The 22,927-nt window shown below is 50.6% G+C and overlaps 2 non-coding genes across 2 annotated transcripts; one reads left to right on the top strand and one right to left on the bottom strand.

The window, feature by feature from the left end:
* Nucleotides 1-6,608: 6,608 nt before the first annotated feature.
* TRNAQ-CUG lies at nt 6,609-6,680 on the bottom strand. Its single transcript has one exon. It is a non-coding gene; the product is annotated as a tRNA-Gln (tRNA).
* Nucleotides 6,681-15,389: 8,709 nt separating this feature from the next.
* Nucleotides 15,390-15,462, top strand: TRNAF-GAA. The gene has a single exon. It is a non-coding gene; the product is annotated as a tRNA-Phe (tRNA).
* The last annotated feature ends 7,465 nt before the right edge of the window (nt 15,463-22,927 follow it).

The raw sequence follows: 22,927 nt of genomic DNA, 5'->3' as shown, positions 1-22,927 counted from the left end.
GGAGCACAGACAGTCAGTGAGGGTGAATGACTGTAGTGTCAGTAACTGAAATGACCTTTTCTCCCCATCTCTCACTGTCTATTTCCTTCCTATTTCCCCCTCCCCGCAAAAATCTAACTCCCCTTCCAGCCCAGCTATCTATATCTAAGTAAGGGAGATGGGCCAGAGTGTCCATGAACTCCAGTACTGGACTTTGCTAGTGATGTGAACAGCGCTCCAGTACTAGGGTGCTGGCTGTCAGTTTTAAACTAGAGGGATGCATGGATGGGTGGGGGGTGGAGGAGAGGACAAGAGAATTGATCAGGAGGGTCTGGGTTTAAAGGATCAAGGAAGTCCCATTCTGCATTCATGGCAGGATTCAAACCCCATACCTCCAAAGAGACTGGAGCTTTAATTTGGGGGGAAGGGATAGCTCAGTGGTTTGAGCATTGGCCTGCTAAACCCAGGGTTGTGAGTTCAATCCTTGAGGGGGCCATCTGGGGATTGGCCCTGTTTTGAGCAGGGGGTTAGACTAGATGACCGCCTGAGGTCCCTTCCAACCCTGAGATTCTATGATAATCCAGCACCTTAGACTACTTGGCCACACTACCAGCTGTAGCAAAAAACAGCTGCTTTGTCTTCTCTCTGTGAGGGCTTGTCTGCACCACCAAATTAGGTCAACACTGTAGAGTGGAGGAGGGAACCCGCAGCAGCTCGGGGGATGGGGGGTTCTCATAACAGAAAACATTTCTTCCTTGCAAAGATGCAGCAGACAATCTCATAGTACCTGGGGAGACAGGTCAGGTTGCTGGGAAGGTAACAGGATATTGGGAATCATCAGGAAAGGGATAGATAAGAAGACAGAAAAGATCTGATTGCCTCTATATCAATCCATGGTACGCTTGCAGCTGTCCCTCCATCTGTCTGGGAGGGAGGCCCTGCCCCTTGCAACAAGTCCTCTGGAAGGGCACAGTTCAGGGGAGAATTAGCACTGGGGTCTCTGCCACTCTGTGGGGTAGCACAGGACTGAGGGTAGGGGGCACCAAACAGTTGGAGGGCTCTGGCCTACAATCAAGGTAGGGCAGCAGTGTCCATAAGCCCCAGCCCTCAGGCAGGGCAGAGCAGCAAGCAAGCAGGAGGTTCTGGCCTGTATTCTGGACAGAGCAGTAGCGAGTCTATATGCCCAGGCCCTATGAAAAGGGAGGGGCTCATGCCTCTGTAGCTGGAATGCAGGGCAGCCAAGTTCACAGTGGGCATTGTGGGATACTGGTGGAGGCCAGTTTTGCTGACAGTCAGAAAGCGCTATAAGAAAATTGGTAGCGCATGTTCACACGACGCTCCCTCGGTTAGCGGCCTTTGGCTGGTGTACACACTGCAATGCCACGTCTGGCGACAAAACTGCCCTGTTTTGGCGACGGAATAAAACCACCTCGATGAGAGGTCTAGAGCTTTTTGCGGCAAAGGTAAAGCAAGAAAACGTCAGTGTAGAAGCTGTTGGTCATTATATCACCATAACTGGCCTCTGCCAGTATCCCACAATGCCTGCCGTGAACTCGCCTGCCCGGCATTCCTGCTGCAGAGGCTGGGCCCCTCCCCTTTCATTGCTCCGGGAAGTTCTGACAGCTGAGCCTGCTGCTCTGCAAATCACGCCCATGGACATCTGCTCTCCCCCATGCGACGAACACAGAGCTGGGTGGCGGAAGCTTCCTTACTGTGTGGGGGCCACCAGCATCCGAACTGTGGAACCCCAATGACACCCCTTTCCCCAAGTCCCCTTACTCACTCCGCCCCTCCTCCCAGAGGCCTCGCCCCACCCCTCCTCCCGAGGCCACACCCACAGACAGGGCCGGATTAATTTTTTGTGGGCCCCCATGGGGAAAGGTGCAGGGGGAGCGGGATGGTCAGTCTCCAGCGTGAAGGGCAGGCTGGGGGCAATGAGGCACAGTGCGGCGGGAGCAGCCCCACTCTGCACAGCCCAGCAGGAGGCACTGTTTACAATCCTGCAGCTGCCAGATGCACACTGACCTACCCAGCTCTGTGCTGCCAGGATGCCCCTTCCCCCTGAGGGTGGCCCTGCACCACACCCGTCCCTGCCCAGTGCTCCACCCTTATGCCCAGCCCCCCCTCGCCCACAGCCCTCCTCCACAGATCTCTATGCCCAGCCCCTACACCTCCCAGAAAGCTCCCCCGCTGGCCTCCCACCACAACTGCACAGCACCCTGCACACCACACCGCTCGCCCAGTGCCCCCTGCCCATAGACTTCCTCACTGCCCACCACCTTCCACACAGTCCCACCATCCCAGCTGCACAGCATCCCAGATTCTTGAGGAGATTCTGCACCAAAAAATTAAAAATTCTGTGCACAATATTTTAAAATTCTGCAAATTTTATTTGTCAATAAATAAATGTGGAGGCTCCAACATGGCAGTGGGGAGTATAGGACACTGATTGCATGAAGGTGGGAGATCTCTGCAGCCTTCCCCCACCCCACCCTGGGACAGGGACTCGGCAGTGAGGCTGCACCCGACCCTGACACAGTGCAAGGGCCAGGCCTGCCCCAGAAACACCCTGGGGCCCTGCCCCCCGTGCCAGGCGCGCCAGGGGTGGGTGAGCAGGCTCAGCCCGGCAGCAGGATCCAAGTGCAGAGGGACTTAGTGTGGGAGGAACCCGGTGGGGGAAAGAGAGTTCTCTGTGGGGCAGTCTGGGTGCGGGCGGCTCAGTGGGGGATCTGCATGCACAGGGGCTCATTGGGGGGTTCTGGGTACCAGGGCAATGGGACTCTGCAGGGGATCCAGGTGAAGGTGTTTGGGGCTCAGCGGGGGGGTCCAGGTGCAGGTGGTTGGGGCTCAGTGGGCAGGGTGTCTGGGGGGTTCATCGGGGTGGTACAGATGCAGGGGAGGTGGGGCTTGTCACGATGAGGGTTCGATGGGCCTGCTTAACAGGTGAGCCCCAGCTTCTGCCAAGGGGATCCGCATGCTGAGCTCCAGCTTCCCCCCTGCCCCCGCTTCCCCATCCCCTGACCCTTCCCCACTGCCTCATCTCCTCCCCACCCCACCCCACCCTTGCCTCTTTCCCCCTGTCCCTGCTTCCCCTATCCCCTTCTCTTCCCCATCCCATGCCCCTTCCCCACTTCTCCATCTCCTCCCCAGCCCACTCCCTTCCTTCCCCCTGCCCCTGCTTCCCCGTCCCCTTCTCTTCCCCATCCCCTGCCCCTTCCCCGCTGCTCCATCTCCTCCCCACCCTACCCCCTTTGTCCTCTTTCCTCCTTGCTCTTCCTCTGCCCCTTGCACGTCTCCCCTGCTCTCCCCAAGTGTTTCCATCTCTCACTGCATGGCTGAGAGCCCCGCTGATGGAGCAGGCTGACAGCTGGGAGGGATGCTACAGAAACAGTGGCATGAACTCTGCTCCGAATATTACCAATGCCTCCGTGTCAAACACTGCAATTTGGGTGGAGGAGAGTTGGCTGAGCACCTTTGGACAGATCTCTCTCCATAGCCACTCCAGCCCCCATCACTATGGCATCCAAGCAGCAGTGAGCTCTAGGGCTGACTCTTGTTGACACTAGTCTTATTACTGTGGCACTGACAGGCCCCAATCCAGCGCGGCCCTCCAGGAGGTTTGGTCTATACCTAAAACTTAGGTGGGCTTGGCTGCCTTGCTCAGGGCTGTGAACAAAGTCCTGCCCCACGCGCTGTAGTTCGTTTGGTGTAACTCGCACTGCAGCTGCAGCTAGGTCAATGGAGTAATTCTTCCAGCTACTGCCATTCCTGGGGGTGGATTTACTAGAGGAAGGGGGAAACCCCTGGTCCCCTTTTGTCTCTGTAGTAAGTGTCTATCCTACACAGCACAGCTGCAGCTGGAGCACTTGCCATGTCGACACACCCACGGAGCATGACGGTCCCTGCCCAGAAGAGCTTCTAGCAGACTGGGGGCGGGGGAAGAACACCTAGTTCGGTTCCTTCTTCAGCACTGACTTCCAGTGTAGCCCTGGGCCAGTCACTTAATCTCTCTGTACCTCAGCAGCTCCTCTGAGCCTTGGGGATAGAGCCATGGCACTGCCCTGCTTGCAGGGGTGCTGTGAGAGGTTTTTAGTTGTTGGCTTTTTTGACAAATCGTTTTCAGTCCCAAAACTCCAGTTTTGTCAAAATCAAAATGTTTTGCATGTAGATTTGGGTGACATTTTTATCATTTTGGATCCTGTTGCCAATATGGTACTGCATCATGTTTCATAAAAGGTGACCAGCAAAGCAAAATAAACCTCCATGATCAAAATGCAACAATAGGAGGGGTCTGAACTGAAGCTTTTTCAGCATTCTTGTTCCAAGGGACACTTTGAAATTTCAGCTTTTTTGTTCCCTTTTTATTTATTTATTTTTTGTATTTCACAATCACCCATATTCAACCAGCTCTAGTTAGGAAGTGTTCCTATTCTAAAGTCATGGGGAGCGAGACACACGCAGCTAGGAAACTGAGGCACTGACTGATGGACAGGGACTTCACGGCTGAGGCAGGACTGACTACTGCTCACCAGAGCCCCAGGCAAGTGCTTTACCCACAAGCCCACCCTTCCTCTTCACTCCTACACCTTAAATCTCCATCTGACGCAGAGCCGCTTTCAGCAGTGCAGGCGCTGCCTCTCCTGGACCCAGCCAGGGGGTGGTTTCTGTGTTCCAGCTGCAGGAGCTTGTCAACATCATTCCAAACACCTGAGAGAAATCCCCACCCCCTGCCTGGCTAATTTGCAGGCACTGGTCTCACTTACCTCTTTGAGATCATGTGCAGCTGCACTTTTCAAAGTCCAAGCCCAGCCATTCTCAGGCTGGTTCTGGCTAACGCTTTCAGCCTAAAATAGCAGCAGAGCCTCCTTGAAAGACTAAAAGCTCCTTCTGGCTCTCCCCGCTGAATCCCAAAGCTGTGTTCAAAGTAATGACCAGAGATTGATCACTGGCTGGATTTTCTTAGGGTTTCTTCCGCAGCAAAAGCAGACTTTGAAATGCACAAACTAGAAATGCTCCCGGCTGAAATGCTGGTTAAACCGCTGCTGCCCAGCAATTAGTGCCACCCAAATTATGACATTAATGCTTGTTTAAGCCATGGGCTGCTTTGGCTCATACGCCTCTTCCCCAAGATTCCAGTCTCACCCCACTAGTTCCCTGCCTGGATACAGTGGCAGAAACATTATTACAAAGAGAACAAACTGAGGTGTCTTCACATTTTAAAGTAATTAGCCCCTGAAACAATGTACCCAGGGTTCTGGTGGATTCTCCCTCACTGCCCATTGTTAAATCAAGACAAGATGTTTTTCTAAAAGCTCTGCACTAGGAATGATTTGGGGGCAGGTCTCTAGGCTGTTCTAGAGGAGGGCAGATGAGATTCTCTCTCTATCATCCCTTCTGGCCTTGGAATCTGCATTATTCTGATTTCTCGGCTTCCTGGGGGGTTGAATGTCACACATGGAGTGGGTCTGATCTTCCTGGGGGAAAGTAAGAATTCCACTGATGCCTAGCATCGCAGGAAGAGCTGGGGCTGTGGACTAAAAGCGAGCACATGGATTCACATCACAGCTCGCTCTGCCTTCCCTGGCACCTGTGGAATGCAACAGGCACTGAGCTCCAGGTCCCCTTTCAAGACAGAGGGGAAAGGAGTGTGTGTGTCTGTGCGGGGGGGTGGGGGGGGCAGGACAACCCAGCCTCTCCACATCCAGCTGATGATCAGAGAGATCACATATGTCAATCAAGTTTCACATCTCTAGTGAAGGGGTGATTGCAGTGGTGCCGGGGGATACTGGAAAGAGATGTCTGTGAGTCCAATGGATGTGAAATCAGCTGTGCACTAACGCTGACAGCTCCCGCTCCCAAAGTGCCCCTGCCAGTCCATGCTGATATCCACAGGGGCCGGGGGCAGAGAAAAGCGGGCCAGGCAGGGGCCCCTTTGGAACCTGGGCCCGGCGCCATGACGCCAGTGGGGCCATGGTAAACCTGGTACTGATGGTAAGAGGCTCCACGGGGGGGCTGGCCCTGCTTTCCTACCACCTTGTGATGCTGGCTGCAGAACAAATGCTGGTCTGTGGGGGGCCTTCAGTGAGGGTTTTCCATGCCAGGGAGCAGGCTGGCTGGGTGTCTTTGTGGCTGTCTGCTGGCCACGCATAGGCATGGTCCTCTTGCCCCACCCACGGTTGCTCTGTGCCTTTTAAGCCTTCCCTTGGAGCTGTCAGCACCAGCCGCCTCTGCTCTAGGTGCCCAGAGGAGGAGAGGTGTGCTGGGCTCCAGCCTGGGACTCTTCCTCCCTCCTGCCTATCAAGCCTGGCCCTGACACTCCCTCCTTTAAATGCCCTGTGGGCAACAGGAAGAGGGTGGCAACTGCAGGTACAAGGACCAAACTTGTGGACATCAGGTGAAGCAGCAACACACACAACCATCAGGTCAATCCGCAGGAATCTCTAGCCAGACTGTGAAGTTCTAGGGCCCCAACCTATAGCGGCCATTCTGTCAAACCAGCTGGACCAAAGATGTCAGTGGATGTCAGTCACCCAGCACAAGGGGAAAAGTGTCACTCTGGTTCACCCAGAGACACGGAAACCAAGCACACTGAGCTCCAAGGCTTTGCAGCAAACCAACATAGCCCCAGGAGGTCCCACTGAGATTTGAACTCAGATCGCAGGATTCAGAGTCCTGAGTGCTGACCATTACACCATGGGACCTGCTGCTGTTTCTTTTTCCGGACTCCTGTGACTCCCAGCTGGCTGGCTTGCGCTCTGCACTTATTGCTTCCCTCCAGCTGCTTCCTCTTGCAGGATTCTCTCTCCTCCATTGACCATGGTCCTGCTCTACTGGATCCGCAGGTCCTGCCCTGAGTCCCTGCATCCCCCTGCTTTGTCTCTGTTCCCTGCAGGCTGCAAAAATGCCAGGGGAGGCCTCCCCTCCCTTCACTCAGTGGTCCCCCTCATATCAGCCAGCTGCAGCCGCATGTCCTGGAACTCAGCCAGCTGTCGCTTGATCCGGTCGTACAGTCACAAGCTGACTGGCTCCCCTGCCTGGATGCTCTTGTGGAAATCCCACAGACGATGCTGCAGGACTTGGCACCGTTGGTTTCTTTAACACGGTGATGTTTGCCCGGCTGCTGGAACAAAGCCGCCAACTCCTCCCGCACCGACTCCCACCAATCCCCCTGGTTGCCATAGAACCCTCTGATGCGTTCCCATTCTGCCAACACCACCAGGCCTAGCCGCTCCTCCCCTTTATCTTGCCAGCTCTGGATGTTCAGCTTCCAATATCCTCTGCCATGAGTCAGGGAATTGCCCACATTGAGGCACATCGTGAGAACTGCATGATCCGAACAGTCCATTGGCACTACCCTGCACTGGGCTGTCGACATGCTCTCTTTCATGTAAATCCAGTCAATGCGACTCCTGGCCTGTTCCCGCAGAAAGGTGTACCCCATCTGCGGCTGGTGTGAGCTTGGATCGGAGGAATAGGAGGCTACAGCCCACCCTCACTGGTTCCACTATAAAGAAACACATTGTCTAAGCCAACCTCGCTACAGACCTGTACCCGGTAGTGCTCATCATAGAAGAGTTTCCTCAGATGGTCAGGAAAACGGGACCAGTGGTCCTCAGGCTGGCTGACACAATTAAAATCCCCCCCCAACACCAAACACCATGAGGTCCAGAGGAAGGGAGCCAGTTCCTTCCATTGATCTTTCCTTTCACACCTTAACTGAGGACCATATACACTAATATAATGATAACCTGTGCCACGGAGCACAAAGTCCACCAATAATACCTGCCCTGGTCAGAGCTCTACCACCTTCTGTACTTGCACCCCAAATGTGAAGAACAAGACTCCAACCCCATCATTCCTCCCTGGCCCCGAGGACCAGAAAGACAGGCCCTTCCTCCAATCACCCTTTGCCCATCAAGCTACCCTAAAGTCATTAATGTATATTTCCTGAATGCCCAGCATGTCCAAGTCCAGCTGCTCCAAAGCACTGAATATCAAATGCCTCCTCCTGGGCCCCCAAATCCCTGCCCCGCTCCACCTGGCCACTTTTACAGATACCCCTTCCCCAGTACTGCCCTCGCTCAGCTGCACAGAGGAGCTTTCGTCCCCAATTCCTGTCCAGCACCCCCTCTGGCACCATTCCCGAGGGCCACCCTGCCTCACTCTCTTCCTCCCATACTGGGTCGACCAATAAGTTGCATGGGAAGGACAGTTCCCATCTCTCATTGTTAAAGGTCAGGAGGGCCAGCAAGGGGTAGAAGCCCACACTATCTTTTCCTGCTGCAGAACACGAGATTAGGGGCTTGCATTGGGTGTCGGCACTGCTAGAGGACAGGCCACCGCTGCATGAAGAGAGGAAAGGGCCTCCCAAAGCCCAGGGTTGAACCAGGGACCTTTAAGAGTTTCAGTCTAATGCTCTCCCTACTGGGTTACTTCAGCAGCTGCATGGCACCCTTTTGGGCTCCTGCATGTCTGTCCAGAATGTTTTTGTCAGCTGTGGCACACAAAAAGGACATCATTGTGAGCGGCTCATGAAGGCAAGACTCGCTTTGGCCTGCCTTGCTCAGCTTGACTTACTTCCTCCTATGACATGCCCCCCAAATCACAGATAGGGTGAAACGCTGGCTGTGATTTCTTCCTGGAGCTTTAGGAGAAAACAGAGTTAATGAGACACATGCACCTCTAACTATACTAACAATATTTTTCACATTTCAAGGATGATTTTAACCAGTTGATTCGGGGAAACTTTCACGGGAGAGTGCATCAGCCACTTTGTTAGAAGCTCCTGAGATGTGTTGGATGTTGAAATCAAAATCTTGGAGACCTAACTCCACCGAATAAGTTTTTTGTTATTTCCTGTGCCGGTATGAAGCCACTGTAGTGCAGCATGGTCGGTTTGCAGGTGGAAACACCATCCCCAAACATATGGGCGTAGCTTTTCCAGAGCGTAGACAATGGCGTAACATTCTTTTTCACTGACTGACCAGTTGCTTTCCCTCTCAGACAGTTTTTTGCTGAGAAACACTACAGGGTGGAATTCTTGATCCGGTCCTTTCTGCATTAAAACTGCTCCCACACCACGCTCGGACGCATCTGTGGTTACTAGGAACGGTTTGTCAAAGTCTGGGGCCCTTAGTACAGGGTCAGACATGAGTGTTGCTTTAAGCTGGTTAAAGGCCTTCTGACACTCTTCAGTCCACTGAACGGCATTTGGCTGTTTCTTTTTGGTTAGGTCTGTCAGTGGGGCGGCGATTTAGCTGTATTGCGGTACAAATCGTCTGTAATAACTGGCCAAGTCTAAGAAAGATTGGACCTGTTTTTTTTAACTTTGGGACAGGCCACTTTTGGATAGCATCCACTTTGGCCTGTAGGGGGTTGATAGTTCCTTGACCCACCTGGTGTCCAAGGTAAGTCACTCTGTTTAGGCCTATTTGACACTTCTTAGCCTTAACAGTTAGTCCGGCCTCCTTATGCGCTCAAAGACTTTTTGTAGATGTTCCAGGTGTTTTGCCCAGGAATCCGAAAATACGGTCACATCATCAAGGTAGGCAACTGCATATACTCCTAATCCCGCTAGGAGACCATCTACAAGTCTTTGGAAGGTGGCGGGTGCATTCCGCAGCTCGAAAGGGAGTACATTAATTTCATACAGCCTTACATTGGTGATGAAGGCTGACCTTTCCTTGGCGGATTCATCTAGCGGTACCTGCCAGTACCCCTTGGTTAAGTCCAAGGTAGAGATGAACTGGGCCCATCCCAGTTTCTCCAATAGTTCATCTGTGCATGGCATTGGATAGTTGTCTGGGTGAGTTACATCATTTAGCTTACGGTAGTCCACGCAAAAACGTATTTTTTCATCTGGTTTCGGAACTAGAACCGCTGGAGGTGCCCAGGCACTGCGGGGGGGCGGATTACACCCATCTGTAGCATATCCTGGATTTTCCATTCTATAGCAGTTTTAATTGAGGAGACACCCGGTAAGGTTGGACTTTAATTAGGTGAGCATTGAGTCAATGGAGTGGTATGCCCGTTCAGTCAGTCCTGTGGTGGCTGAGAACATTGGTGCGTAGCTAGTGCACAGCTCCTGGATCTGCTGTCGCTGCATACGCCCAAGGGTCAGGGAGAGGTTCACCTTTTCCATGCCACCAGCACTTTTTGCTTCATAGTAGACACTTTCAGACCAATCAACGTCATATCCTCCCTGGGCTGTGAACTGACAAACCTTTAATTTTTTGGAATAAAAGGGCTGTCAAGGCTCCTTCCCCACTCTGAACTCTAGGGTACAGATTTGGGGACCTGCATGAAAACCTTCTAAGCTTACTTTTACCAGCTTAGCTTAAGATTTCCCCAAGGTACAAACTATTTTACCCTTTGCCCGTGGACTTCTACTGCCACCACCAAACTTTATCTGGGTTCCTGAGAAAACGTAGTTTGGACACGTCTTTCCCCCCAGAATCCTTCCAAGCCTTGCACCCCACTTCCTGGGGAAGGTTTGGTAAAAATCCTCACCAATTTGCATAGGTGACCACAGACCCAAACCCTTGGATCTTAGAACAATGAAAAAGCATTCAGTTTCCTTACAAGAAGACTTTTAATAGAAGTAAAGGAATCACCTCTGTAAAATCAGGATGGTAAATACCTTACAGGGTAATTAGATTCCAAACATAGAGAATCCCTCTAGGCAAAACCTTAAGTTACAAAAAAGACACACAGACAGGAATATTCATTCTATTCAGAACAGCTATTTTCTCAGCCATTTAAAGAAATCATAATCTAACAAAAGGGCTTTAGAGAATTAATCTGGTACACGTTAGGCTTTTGGTTGGAGGTGGGGAATGCTATGAGATAATTAACAGCTCCCAGGCACTCCTGGACCATGAATGGCCCTTCCCACGACGCTTTCATTTTATGGGCCTGGAGCGCCTTTAAGACCATGACCTTGCTCCCTACTTTGAAGGAATGCTCTTTGGCATGTTTATCATGCCAGGTTTTTGCTTTTTTTGAACATCGTTTAGGTTTTCTTTACCAAGGACTAAAGAAGTTCAGAGGGTGTTTTGTAGGTTGCTTAAAAAGTCCAGAATGTTAGTTTCTGGAGAAGGTGTAAACCCCTCCCATTGCTGCTTTACCAACTGTAACTGCCCCTTAACCTTGCGACCATATACAAGTTTAAATGGTGAAAACCGTAAACTGGGAACTGGTACAGCTCTGTAGGCAAAGAGCAACTGCTGCAACACTAGGTCCCAGTCATTGGAGTGCTCAGTTACGAATTTACATATCATGGCCCCCAAAGTTCCATTAAACTTCTCCACCATGCCATTTGTTTGATGGTGGTAGGGAGTGGCAATCAAGTGATTTACCCCATGAGCTTCCCAAAGGTTTTCCATAGTTCCTGTCAGGAAATTAGTCCCTGCATCTGTGAGGATGTCGGAGGGCCAACCTACCCTGGCAAAAATGTCTGCTAGTGCCTGGCACACACTTTTAGCCCTGGTGTTGCTTAGAGCTACTGCTTCCGGCCATCGGGTGGCAAAATCCATGAAAGTCAGTATGTCCTGTTTTCCTCTGGGTGTCTTTTTCACAAAAGGACCCAGAATATCCACAGCTACTCGCTGAAATGGAACTTCAATGATGGGGAGTGGCTGGAGAGGGGCTTTGACCTGGTCTTGGGGTTTTCCCCCTTTTTGGCATACCTCACAAGACAGGACATAGGTAGAAACATCCTTGCCCATTCCCTCCCAGTGGAATGACCTCCCCAAACGGTCTTTGGTCCTGTTCACCCCAGCATGGCCACTAGGGTGATCGTGGGCTAAGCTCAAGAGCTTGGCCCAGTATTTAGTTGGAACTACCACCTGTCTCTGAGGATGCCAGTCTTCCTGGTGTCCACCAGAAAGAGTTTCCTTGTATAAAAGTCCTCTTTCTACAAGAAACCTGGATCAATTAGAAGATCTGAGAGGCGGTGGGTTGCTCTGTGCTGCCGTCCAAGCTCTCTGGAGGCTTTCATCTGCTTCCTGTTTGGTCTGGAACTGTTCCCTTGAAGCTGGAGACATCAGTTCCTCATCAGATTGTGGACCTGGGCTTGGTCCCTCTGGAAGCGATGTAGGGGATGGGGCTGTTTCCGTTGACTGTGAACCGCTCTCCGCTGGTGCACTATGTTGGGGTTCAGGCTCCAGCTGAACCTCTTGTGTAGGGTTATGGGCTGCTGCCGGTTCAGGTTTGGTGGGGCCCTCTGGTGTTGAGGTTGCAAGTACTGGATTCAGTGCTGGCAATGGGTCTTTTGCTGATTGTTCCGCCGGTTCCGGTTCTGGGACTGGCTCTGTCTGGGTCTCTGGGACTGGATCCACTACTGCTGTTGCAGACATTGGCCTGGGGTCCGGGTCCATCACCTCTGACCGGGTCCTGGTAGAAGTTTCCGGAACAGAGCAAGGCATGAGGCTTGTTTAGCCTGGCTGCAGGTGACCATTCCCACCCTCTTGGCTCGCTTCACATGATTGGCCAAGTCTTCCCCCAACAGCATGGGGATGGGATAATCATCATAGACTGCAAAAGTCCACGTTCCTGACCAGCCCTTGTACTGGACAGGCAACTTGGCTGTGGGCAAACTGAAAGAGTTTGACTTGAAGGGTTGAATCATCACTTGGATCTCTGGGTTGATTAAATTGGGGTCCACTAAGGAAGCATGGATAGCTGACACTTGTGCTCTGGTGTCCCTCCATGTGGTGACCTTCTTCCCATCCACACTCACCGTTTCCCTCTGTTCCAAGAGTATCTGGGAGGTATCTGGACCTGAGAACCCTCTGGTGTGATCCCGGAGCAATGAACTGTAATCTGTTGGGGTTCTTGGGGCAGTTGGCGTTTACATGCCCCGGCTTGTTACATTTAAAACATCGTCCAGCTGTCAGGTCACTGGGGCGACGTGCGTTGCTGGAGAACGGTGTGGCGGGACGATAAGGTGTCTGGAGGGTTCCTTGGGGGGGTAGGTGGGGCCTTGGGCGGCCCCTGGTAGTAGGGGGTGGTCTGAGGTTGTCCCTTCTGGTATCTGCTCCAACTGCGACTAGTTTTTTTCTTTTCTGCCACCTCCACCCATTTGGCTCCAATCTCCCCCGCCTCGATTACAGTTTTAGGTTTCCTATCTAGGATGTATCTTTCTATTTCCTCAGGAACACCCTTTAAGAACTGCTCCATTTGCATTAGGAAGGGCAAATGTTCTGGAGATTTAACACTTGCTCCTGATATCCAGGCATCCCAGTGTTTCACAATGTGGTAGGCATGTTGGGTAAATAACACGTCTGGTTTCCACCTTAGGGCTCTGAATCACCAACGGGAATGCTCGGGTGTTATCCCCATTCTGACTCTCGCCTTGGTTTTAAACAGTTAATACTTGTTCATTTGTTCCTTAGGCATTTCAGCTGCCACCTCAGCTAAGGGTCCAGCTCTACCATGTGGCCTCAGCTCTACCATGTATTGGTCTGTAAAAATGCTGTACCCAAGGCAGGCCCTTTCGAAGTTTTCTAAGAAGGCCTCAGTATCATTGCCTGCCTTGTAGGTGGGGAACTTTCTGCGATGGGAAGTGGTACCTGGAGAAGGATTGCTAGGGTTTTTTGGTATATTCTGCTGAGCCTTTGCCTTCTCCATCTCCTCCACATGCTTCCTCTCTTTTTCCTTCTCCTCCAGTTCTTTGTCCCTTGCCTCCATTTCTTTGTCCCTTGCCTCCATTTCCCTCCTGTGGGCAGCCTCCCTTTCTTTTTCCTTTGCCTCCATTTCCCTCCTGTGGGTAGCCTCTCTTTCTTTTTCCCTGGCCGCATGTGCATCCATCTCCATGAGTTCTAGCCGTCTTTCATATTCCTTTTTTTTTCTCAGCCTCAAATCTGGCTAATTCCAGCTTTTGTTGAACCGTGGAATCTGTCATCCTAACCTCTCTGTTTTTAACTAACTTTACACCTGAGAGTTAAAAACAAAACAAAACAAAAAAACTTGGCTTGTAAAATTTTGCTGTGCTGTCCGGATACCTATGTTCTCTGACAGTGATTGTCAGCCTACAGAGAAATCCTAAAAAAAACAAACCTAACACTTTTGTCTCCAGGCAAATAGGCAGAAAACCCCTCTAGTTGCTCTTAGGTAAAAAAAAAAACAAAAAACTTCAGGTCTGTGAAGAACTACTGTGAAGACTTGTGAATTTCCCTGCAGGAGGTTAACTACCCTGCCTTTAGGTAGAGAAAACTCCAGCTCACAAAAGACAATTCCCTTTTGTCTCTGCTATGGCCCCAAAGCAGAGAAAAAAAAACTTTAACTGTTTTCAGTTTAACCTGCTTTCGAGCAGCCCAAAGGAAAAAAAAATTTCCTTTTCAAATCTGTGCTTCTGGTTCAAAAAAATCTCAAAATGACTTCAAGTTGATCCCACCGCTCTGCCACCATGTCAAGGTTCCTTCCCCACTCTGAACTCTAGGGTACAGATGTGGGGACCTTCATGAAAACCTCCGTAGCTTACTTTTACCAGCTTAGGTTAAAACTTCCCCAAGGTACAAACTATTTTACCTTTTGCCCTTGGACTTCCGCTGCCACCACCAAACGTCTAACCGGGCTTATTATTGAGAAAAAGCCGTTGGAAACGTCTTTCCCCCCAAAATCCTCACCAAAACCTTGCACCCCCCTTCCTGGGGAGGGTTTGACAAAAATCCTCACCAATTTGTATAGGAGAACACAGACCCAAACCCTTGGATCTTAAGAACAATGAAAAATCAATCTGGTTCTTGAAAGAAGAATTTTAATTGAAGTAAAAGAATCACCTCTGGAAAATCAGGATAGTAAATACCTTACAGGGTAATCAGATTCAAAACATAGAGAATCCCTGTAGGCAAAACCTTAAGTTACAAAAAGACACAAAAACAGGAATATACATTCCATTCAGCACAACTTATTTTATCAGCCATTTAAACAAAACAGAATCTAATGCATATCTAACTAGATTGCTTATTAACCCTTTACAGGAATTCTGACCTGCATTCCTGCTCTGGTCCCGGCAAAGAAAAAACACACAGACAGAGAGAACCCTTTGTTTCTCCCCCAACCTCCTCCAGCTTTGAAAGTATCCTGTCTCCTCATTGGTCATTTTGGTCAGGTGCCAGCGAGGTTATCCTAGCTTCTTAACCCTTTACAGGTGAAAGGGTTTTTCCTCTGGCCGGGAGGGATTTAAAGGTGTTTACCCTTCCCTTTATATTTATGACAAGACTGAAGATCTAAAGGTCCCTGGTTCAATCCTGGGCTTTGGCAGGCCCTTTCCAACCTCTTTGTGCAGCAGTGGCTTGTTTTCTGGGAGTGCCATGATGCCTTTAACTGAAGCAATTCCCTGATCTCAAGCTCCCAAGCAGGACAACAGAGCATGGGCTGTTGCCTCACCTGACCTTTCTTTCACAGCTGCTGAAGTAGCTCAGTTGGGCGAGCATTAGACTGAAGATCTAAAGGTCCCTGGGTCAATCCCAGGCTTTGGCAGGCCCTTTCATTCCTCTTTGTGCAATGGTTTTCTGCAAGTGCAGTGGTGCCTGTATCCAAGGCAAGTCCTGATCTTGGGCTCTGCAGCAGGAAAATATACTGTGGGCTTCTGCCCCTATCTGGCCCACCTGACCTTTAACAATGAGGGATGGGAGCTGTATTTTCCACATGACTTATTGGTTGACCCAATATGGGAGGAAGAGAGTGAGGCAGGGTGGCCTTTGGAGATGGTGCCAGAAGAGGTGTGGGGCAGTGTCAGGCAGGGATTGGGGATGAAAGCCAGTCTGCGCAGCTGAGCAAGGGCAGTACCAGGGAAGGGGCATCTGTAAAAGTGGCCAGGTGGAGCGGGGCAGGGATTTGGGGGCCCAGGAGGAGGCATTTGATATTCAGTGCTTTGGAGCAGCTGGACTTGGACATGCTGGGCATTCAGGAAATACACATTAATGACTTTAGGGTAGCTTGATGGGCAAAGGGTGATTGGAGGAAGCGCCTGTCTTTCTGGTCCTCTGGGCCAGGGAAGAATGATGGGGCTGGAGTCTTGTTCTTCACATTTGGGGTGCAAGTACAGAAGGTGGTAGAGCTCTGACCGGGGGGGTATTACTGGTGGACTTTGTGCTCCGTGGCACTGGTTACCGCTATATTAGTGTATATGGTCCCCAGTTAAGGCGTGAAAGGGAAGATCTATGGAAGGAACTGGCTCCCTTCCTCTGTACCTCATGGTGTTTGGAGTTGGGGGGGATTTTAGTTGTGTCAGCCGGCCTGAGGACCGCGGGTCCTGTTTTTCCGACCGTCAGCAGAAACGTTTTTACAATGAGCACTACCTGGTGCAGGTCTATAGCAAGTTGGGCTTAGAGGATGTGTTTCTCCATAGTGGAACCCATGGAGGGCAGGTGCTAGCCTCCTATTTCTCTGATCCAAGCTCACACCAGCTGCAGAGAGTCGCATTGACCGGATTTACATGAAAGAGAGCATGTCGACAGCCCAGTGCAGGGTAGTGCCAATGGACTCAAAGAATCAATCCTGAAGCACTTACATGAGAGGAAAGTGATCAGGAACAGTCAGCATGGATTCACCAAGGGAAGGTCATGCCTGACTAATCTAATCGCCTTTTATGATGAGATTACTGGTTCTGTGGATGAAGGGAAAGCAGTGGATGTATTGTTTCTTGACTTTAGCAAAGCTTTTGACACGGTCTCCCACAGTATTCTTGTCAGCAAGTTAAGGAAGTATGGGCTGGATGAATGCACTATAAGGTGGGTAGAAAGCTGGCTAGATTGTCGGGCTCAACGGGTAGTGATCAATGGCTCCATGTCTAGTTGGCAACCGGTGTCAAGTGGAGTGCCCCAGGGGTCGGTCCTGGGGCCGGTTTTGTTCAATATCTTCATAAATGATCTGGAGGATGGTGTGGATTGCACTCTGAGCAAATTTGCGGATGATACTAAACTGGGAGGAGTGGTAGATACGCTGGAGGGGAGGGATAGGATACAGAAGGACCTAGACAAATTGGAGGATTGGGCCAAAAGAAATCTGATGAGGTTCAATAAGGATAAGTGCAGGGTCCTGCACTTAGGATGGAAGAATCCAATGCACCGCTACAGACTAGGGACCGAATGGCTAGGCAGCAGTTCTGCGGAAAAGGACCTAGGGGTGACAGTGGACGAGAAGCTGGATATGAGTCAGCAGTGTGCCCTTGTTGCCAAGAAGGCCAATGGCATTTTGGGATGTATAAGTAGGGGCATAGCGAGCAGATCGAGGGACGTGATCGTTCCCCTCTATTCGACACTGGTGAGGCCTCATCTGGAGTACTGTGTCCAGTTTTGGGCCCCACACTACAAGAAGGATGTGGATAAATTGGAGAGAGTCCAGCGAAGGGCAACAAAAATGATTAGGGGTCTAGAGCACATGACTTATGAGGAGAGGCTGAGGGAGCTGGGATTGTTTAGTCTGCAGAAGAGAAGAATGAGAGGGGATTTGATAGCTGCTTTCAACTACCTGAAAGGGGGTTCCAAAGAGGATGGCTCTAGACTGTTCTCAATGGTAGCAGATGACAGAACGAGGAGTAATAGTCTCAAGTTGCAATGGGGGAGGTTTAGATTGGATATTAGGAAAAACTTTTTCACTAAGAGGGTGGTGAAACACTGGAATGCGTTACCTAGGGAGGTGGTAGAATCTCCTTCCTTAGAGGTTTTTAAGGTCAGGCTTGACAAAGCCCTGGCTGGGATGATTTAACTGGGAATTGGTCCTGCTTCGAGCAGGGGGTTGGACTAGATGACCTTCTGGGGTCCCTTCCAACCCTGATATTCTATGATTCTATGATTCTATGACTGTTTGGATCACACAGCTCTCACCATGTGCCTCAATGTGGGCAATTCCCTGACCCATGACAGAGGATATTGGAAGCTGAACATCCAGAGCTGGCAAGATAAAGGGGAGGGGTGGTGAGGCCTGGTGGTGCTGGCAGAATGGGAAAGCATCAGAGGGTTCTATGGCAACCAGGGGGATTGGTGGGAGTCGGTGAAGGAGGAGTTAGTGGCTTTGTTCTGGTGGCCGGGGAAACAGTGCAAAGTTAAAGAAACCAACGGTGCCAAGTCCTGCAGCGTCGTCTGTGGGATTTCCACAGGACCATCCAGGCAGGGGAGCCAGTCAGTGTGTGACTGTATGACCGGATCAAGCAACAGCTGGCCAAGTGCCAGGAGATGAGGCTGCCATTAGCCGATTTGAGCAGGACCATCAGCATCCCTGGCCAGTCGCTGAACTAGGGCAGTGGTCACCAACTGGTAGATGGTGATCAACTAATCAATCCTGGACCCTCAGACAGTCGATCGCGATTGCTAGCTGCTAAAATTCCAGTGGTGCAGCGGGGCTAAGGCACACCCCTGCCTGCCCTGGCCCCACGCTGCTCCAAGGAGCAGCCAGCATGCCCCTGTGGGGAAGGGGTAGGGGTCTCTGTGCGCTGCTCCTGCCTGCAATCACCACCTCCACAGCTCCCATTGGCTGGGAATGGGGAACTGCAGCCAATGGGAGCTGTGGCAGAAGTGCCTGTGGGGAGGGGCTGCACGTGGAACCATATGCCCACCCAGGGGAGGCAGGGGTGTGCTGGCTGCTTCTAGGAGTGACATGGGGCTGGGGCATGCAGGGAGCCTGCTTTAGCCCCCCTGCACCACTGACCGGGAGCTGCTCAAGGTAAGTGCTGACCAGTGGGAGCCCACACTCCTCCCGCACCCCAATCCCCAGCACTGAGTCCCCTCCCAGAGCTAGTACCCCAGACCCCCTCCTCCATCCCAAACACCCTCCTGCACCCCAACCCCCTGCCCCAGCCCTGAGCACCCTCCTGGAGCCAGCACCCAATACCTCCTCCTCCATCCTGAACCCCATCCTGCACCCCAACACAGAGCCCCCTCCCAGAGCCAGTACCCCATACCTCCTCCTGCATCCCAAACCCCCTTCTGCACCCCAAGCCCCAGGACTGAGCCCCCTCCTAGAGCCAGTACCCCATACCCTCTCTCCAATCCTGAACCAGCACCTGAACCCCAATGCCCTGCCCCAGCCTTAAGCCCCATCCTGGAGCCAGCACCTGTCAAGATTCCTTCCCCACTCTGAACTCTAGGGTACAGATGTGGGGACCTGCATGAAAACCTCCTAAGCTTACTTTTACTAGCTTAGGTTAAAACTTCCCCAAGGTACAAATTAATTTTACCCTTTGCCCTTGGAATTTCCACTGCCACCACCAAACTTTAACTGGGTTTACTGGGAAACGTAGTTTGGACACGTCTTTCCCCCCCAAAATCCTCCCAAGCCTTGCACCCCACTTCCTGGGGAAGGTTTGATAAAAATCCTCACCAATTTGCACAGGTGACCACAGACCCAAACCCTTGGACCTTAGAACAATGAAAAAGCCTTCAGTTTTCTCACAAGAAGACTTTTAATAGAAGTAAAGAAATCACCTCTGTAAAATCAGGATGGTAGATACCTTACAGGGTAATTAGATTCAAAACATAGAGAATCCCTCGTGGCAAAACCTTAAGTTACAAAAAGGACACACAGACAGGAATAGTCATTCTATTCAGCACAGTTCTTTTCTCAGCCATTTAAAGAAATCATAATCTAACACATACCTAGCTAGATTACTTACTAAAAGTTCTAAGACTCCATTCCTGTTCTGCCCCCGGCAAAAGCAATATACAGACAGACCCAGACCCTTTGTTACTCTCCCTCCTCCCTTCTTTTGAAAGTCTCTTGTCTCCTCATTGGTCATTTTGGTCAGGTGCCAGCGAGGTTACCTTTAGCTTCTTAACCCTTTACAGGTGAGAGGATTTTTCCTCTGGCCAGGAGGGATTTTAAAGAGGTTTACCCTTCCCTTTATATTTATGACAGCACCCCATACCCTCTCTTGCCCCCAACACTCTGCCCTAGTCCATTGAAAGTGAGTGACGGTGGGGGAGAGCAAGCAATGGAGGGAGGGGGGATTCAGTGAGCAGGGAAGGGCCTCGGGGAAGGGGCGGGGTAGATCCTGGGTTGCCCTTACATTAAAAAACTGATCTTGTGCGTAAAAAGCCTGGAGACCACTGAACTAGGGAAAAGGTTACAGACAGCGGAGACCTTAGAAACAATTAAATAACAAAAAGCCCATAGACAAAGTGGCCCAGTACTTAAAACAATAGCCTGCTAATCATTTGTCATTCTTGTGGGCCTCTTTATTCTTCCCTCATTTCTCTCAAACAAGCATTTCCCTCCCACAGCTCAGTGACAGCCCCACACTCTTTGCTTCCTACACACAAAGATTCACACACAGACCTTGCAAGGAAAATTCACCAGTGAGTCAGATGCAGCTGCTGGATCCCTGCACCTCTGCTTTACAGAATCCAAACACAAGCAAAGCTTGTCAGGCCCAGTTAGGGGCTGGCTGGGAGCCAAGCACTGGATCAGTTAAACCAGCATTTAAATGCAGCCACTGCATGTCGCCACCAGTGGATTGTTTTGCAGCCACCCCAGCCGCAAAGCATGGGCGGAGACTGGGGCCGGGGAAGGAAAGGAGCAGCCCCTTAATGCAGCACCCAGCTGTTGCTCCTGAATAGCCATTAGGAAGGACAGCAAGACGCACTGACTTGGTGTTTGTGCTGGTGCCGCCAGCAGGGATTTGAACCCTGCACCATGCAGCATAAGTGGATTTTGACTTCTAGATTTGAGGGGGCGGTTCCAGTCAGGCCAATGAGGCCATGGGGTGAGGGGAATTCTGTGCCTGCCCACAGGAGGGCCATTTCCTATTTCGGGGGGCAACTTTAACCATGATTCACTGGGCTACTTGGGCAATGGAAAACTCTTGGGTTTTTCACAGATAACTTATAAATTAGCTGTCTGGAGCACTGTATCTAATTCCTATATCAGGAAATAAAATTAAATAAATATGAGACCCACACAGCTCTAATACTAACATGTTCCCACATCTTGTGGCAAGTCACTTAAGGGACACTCGCTAGGTTTAAAATTGTAATGTCTATTCTTACTCAGATTCTCTTACTAAAGTCAGAAGGCACCATCATGATCCTCTAGTCTGACCTCCTGCACCTCGCAGGCCACAGAACCTCACCCACCACTCCTCTATGAGACCCTGAACCTCTGGCTGAGTTACTGAAGTCCTCAAATCATGGTTTAATGACTTTGTTGCAGAGAATTCACCATTTACATTAGTTTAAACCTGTAAGTGATCCCATGTCCCATGCTGCCGAGGAAGGCGAAACCCCCGCAGGGTCTCAGCCAGTTTGACCTGGGGGAAAATTCCTTCCTGACCGCAGATATAGCGATCAGTTAGACTCTGAGCTTGCGGGCGAGACCCACCACCAGACACCTGGGGAAGAATTCTCTGTAGTAACTCAGACGATGGCTGCATTACCCTGGTAAGTCGACCTAAGCTACGCAACTCCAGCTATTTGAATAACATAACTGGAGTCAACATGGCTTAGGTCGACTTACCATGGGGTCCACACTACACTGGGTCTACAGGAGTCTTAAAAAATCATTTATCTTCTCAAAGCAAGATATTACTAACTTTGTTCCCCCTTCTTGAATACAACAATTGAAACAATTGTAGAAGAATCTATAGTTACTTTCTATCATTTAGGCTGCTTACATTTCACAGTTCACCAAGCTTGGAACAGATCATTTAACTTCAGGAGACATGCTAACAGTCATTTCTTATCTCAAGCCCCTGTTAATCACTCTATTTGTAAATGAAATTCTGGCTCCCTGCCTCAGGAGCACAAGCTGGGAGCAGCGCTCTCCTGTCTCCCCTGCACAACTCATTGCATTGCACACTGAAGCTGCACCCCTGCCCCAGCAAACTCCGCTAATGGGAGAGGGGGAAATGAGGTGAGGAGACATTTCAAGATTGATTAAATACAGATTAGGAATCAATTAACATGGTAAAATGTAATTACTGATTCATACAAAGAAGAGCAGAATGTGAAATAAGATCAGACACAAACCTTGTCAGTAAGGGCTAATTTCCAAAATGATTCTCAAATTGTTACAAATTCCCACCTGAACCACTGAAGAACTCTGTTCAGCTCCAGTTTCTCTTCTATTCATCCCTATTCCCATTCAAAATACTGTCCTTGGACATTCCTCAACTTGGGCAGACAAGGAGGGTGAGGTAATATCTTTCATTGGATAAACTTCCGTTGGTGAGAGAGACAAACTTTTGAGCCACACAGAGACCTACAGGTGATTCCATTCTGTGTGGCTCAAAAGCTTGTCTCTCTCACCAACTGAACTTGGCCCAAGAAAAGATATTAACTCACCCACCTTGTTTCTCTAATTTCTTGGAACAGACATGCCTACAACTACTCTGGTATTCCCTCCCAGAGAGTCCGACATCCCAAAACCGCACTGTGACTCTTTCTACTTCAAAGGAGCACTCTGGAACCAGCATAGTCACCTCTGGATCCAGTGGGTGGGGAGTCACCCAACAGGAAGGAAAAGATTCGTTTTTGTACAAATGGGGACAGGGGAGCTGAGCGCATTGAGCTTCCATGCTTTCCAGCAAACCAACACAGTGCCAGGAGATCCCACTGAGATAGCAGGATTCAGAGTCCTGACTGTTACACTGTGGGACCGGGTGGTGTAGCCCAGAGTGGAGACACCCTAGTACCTGTTCTAAGTGATCACAAAAAGTTTGGGGGTCAAGCCTCCCAGGAATCCTGGACCGAGCCTTGTTGGGGTTACCAGGACTCTGCCACACATGAGAGTTAAAAGAGTCCTCGAGGTCAGGAAGGCCTCTGGGTAAGGGGGTGGGGACTCAGATCTGTTCACTAGCCAATTCCTCTGAGGTCGGGTATAAGCCAGAGAAGTTTGCCACAATAGCCAGACCAGACCGCCCTTTACACTTGCACTCTGTACTCATTGCTTCTCTCTCTCCCACACCCATCTCTGGTGCTCTCCCTCTGGGCTTTCTCAACACCTGTCCCCA

This window comes from Chelonia mydas, chromosome 22 (genome assembly GCF_015237465.2).
Source record: "Chelonia mydas isolate rCheMyd1 chromosome 22, rCheMyd1.pri.v2, whole genome shotgun sequence".
NCBI classification, from domain to species: domain Eukaryota; kingdom Metazoa; phylum Chordata; order Testudines; family Cheloniidae; genus Chelonia; species Chelonia mydas.
The sequence above is the reverse complement of the archived record's forward strand: the minus strand, read 5'-3'. Positions and strand labels throughout refer to the sequence as shown.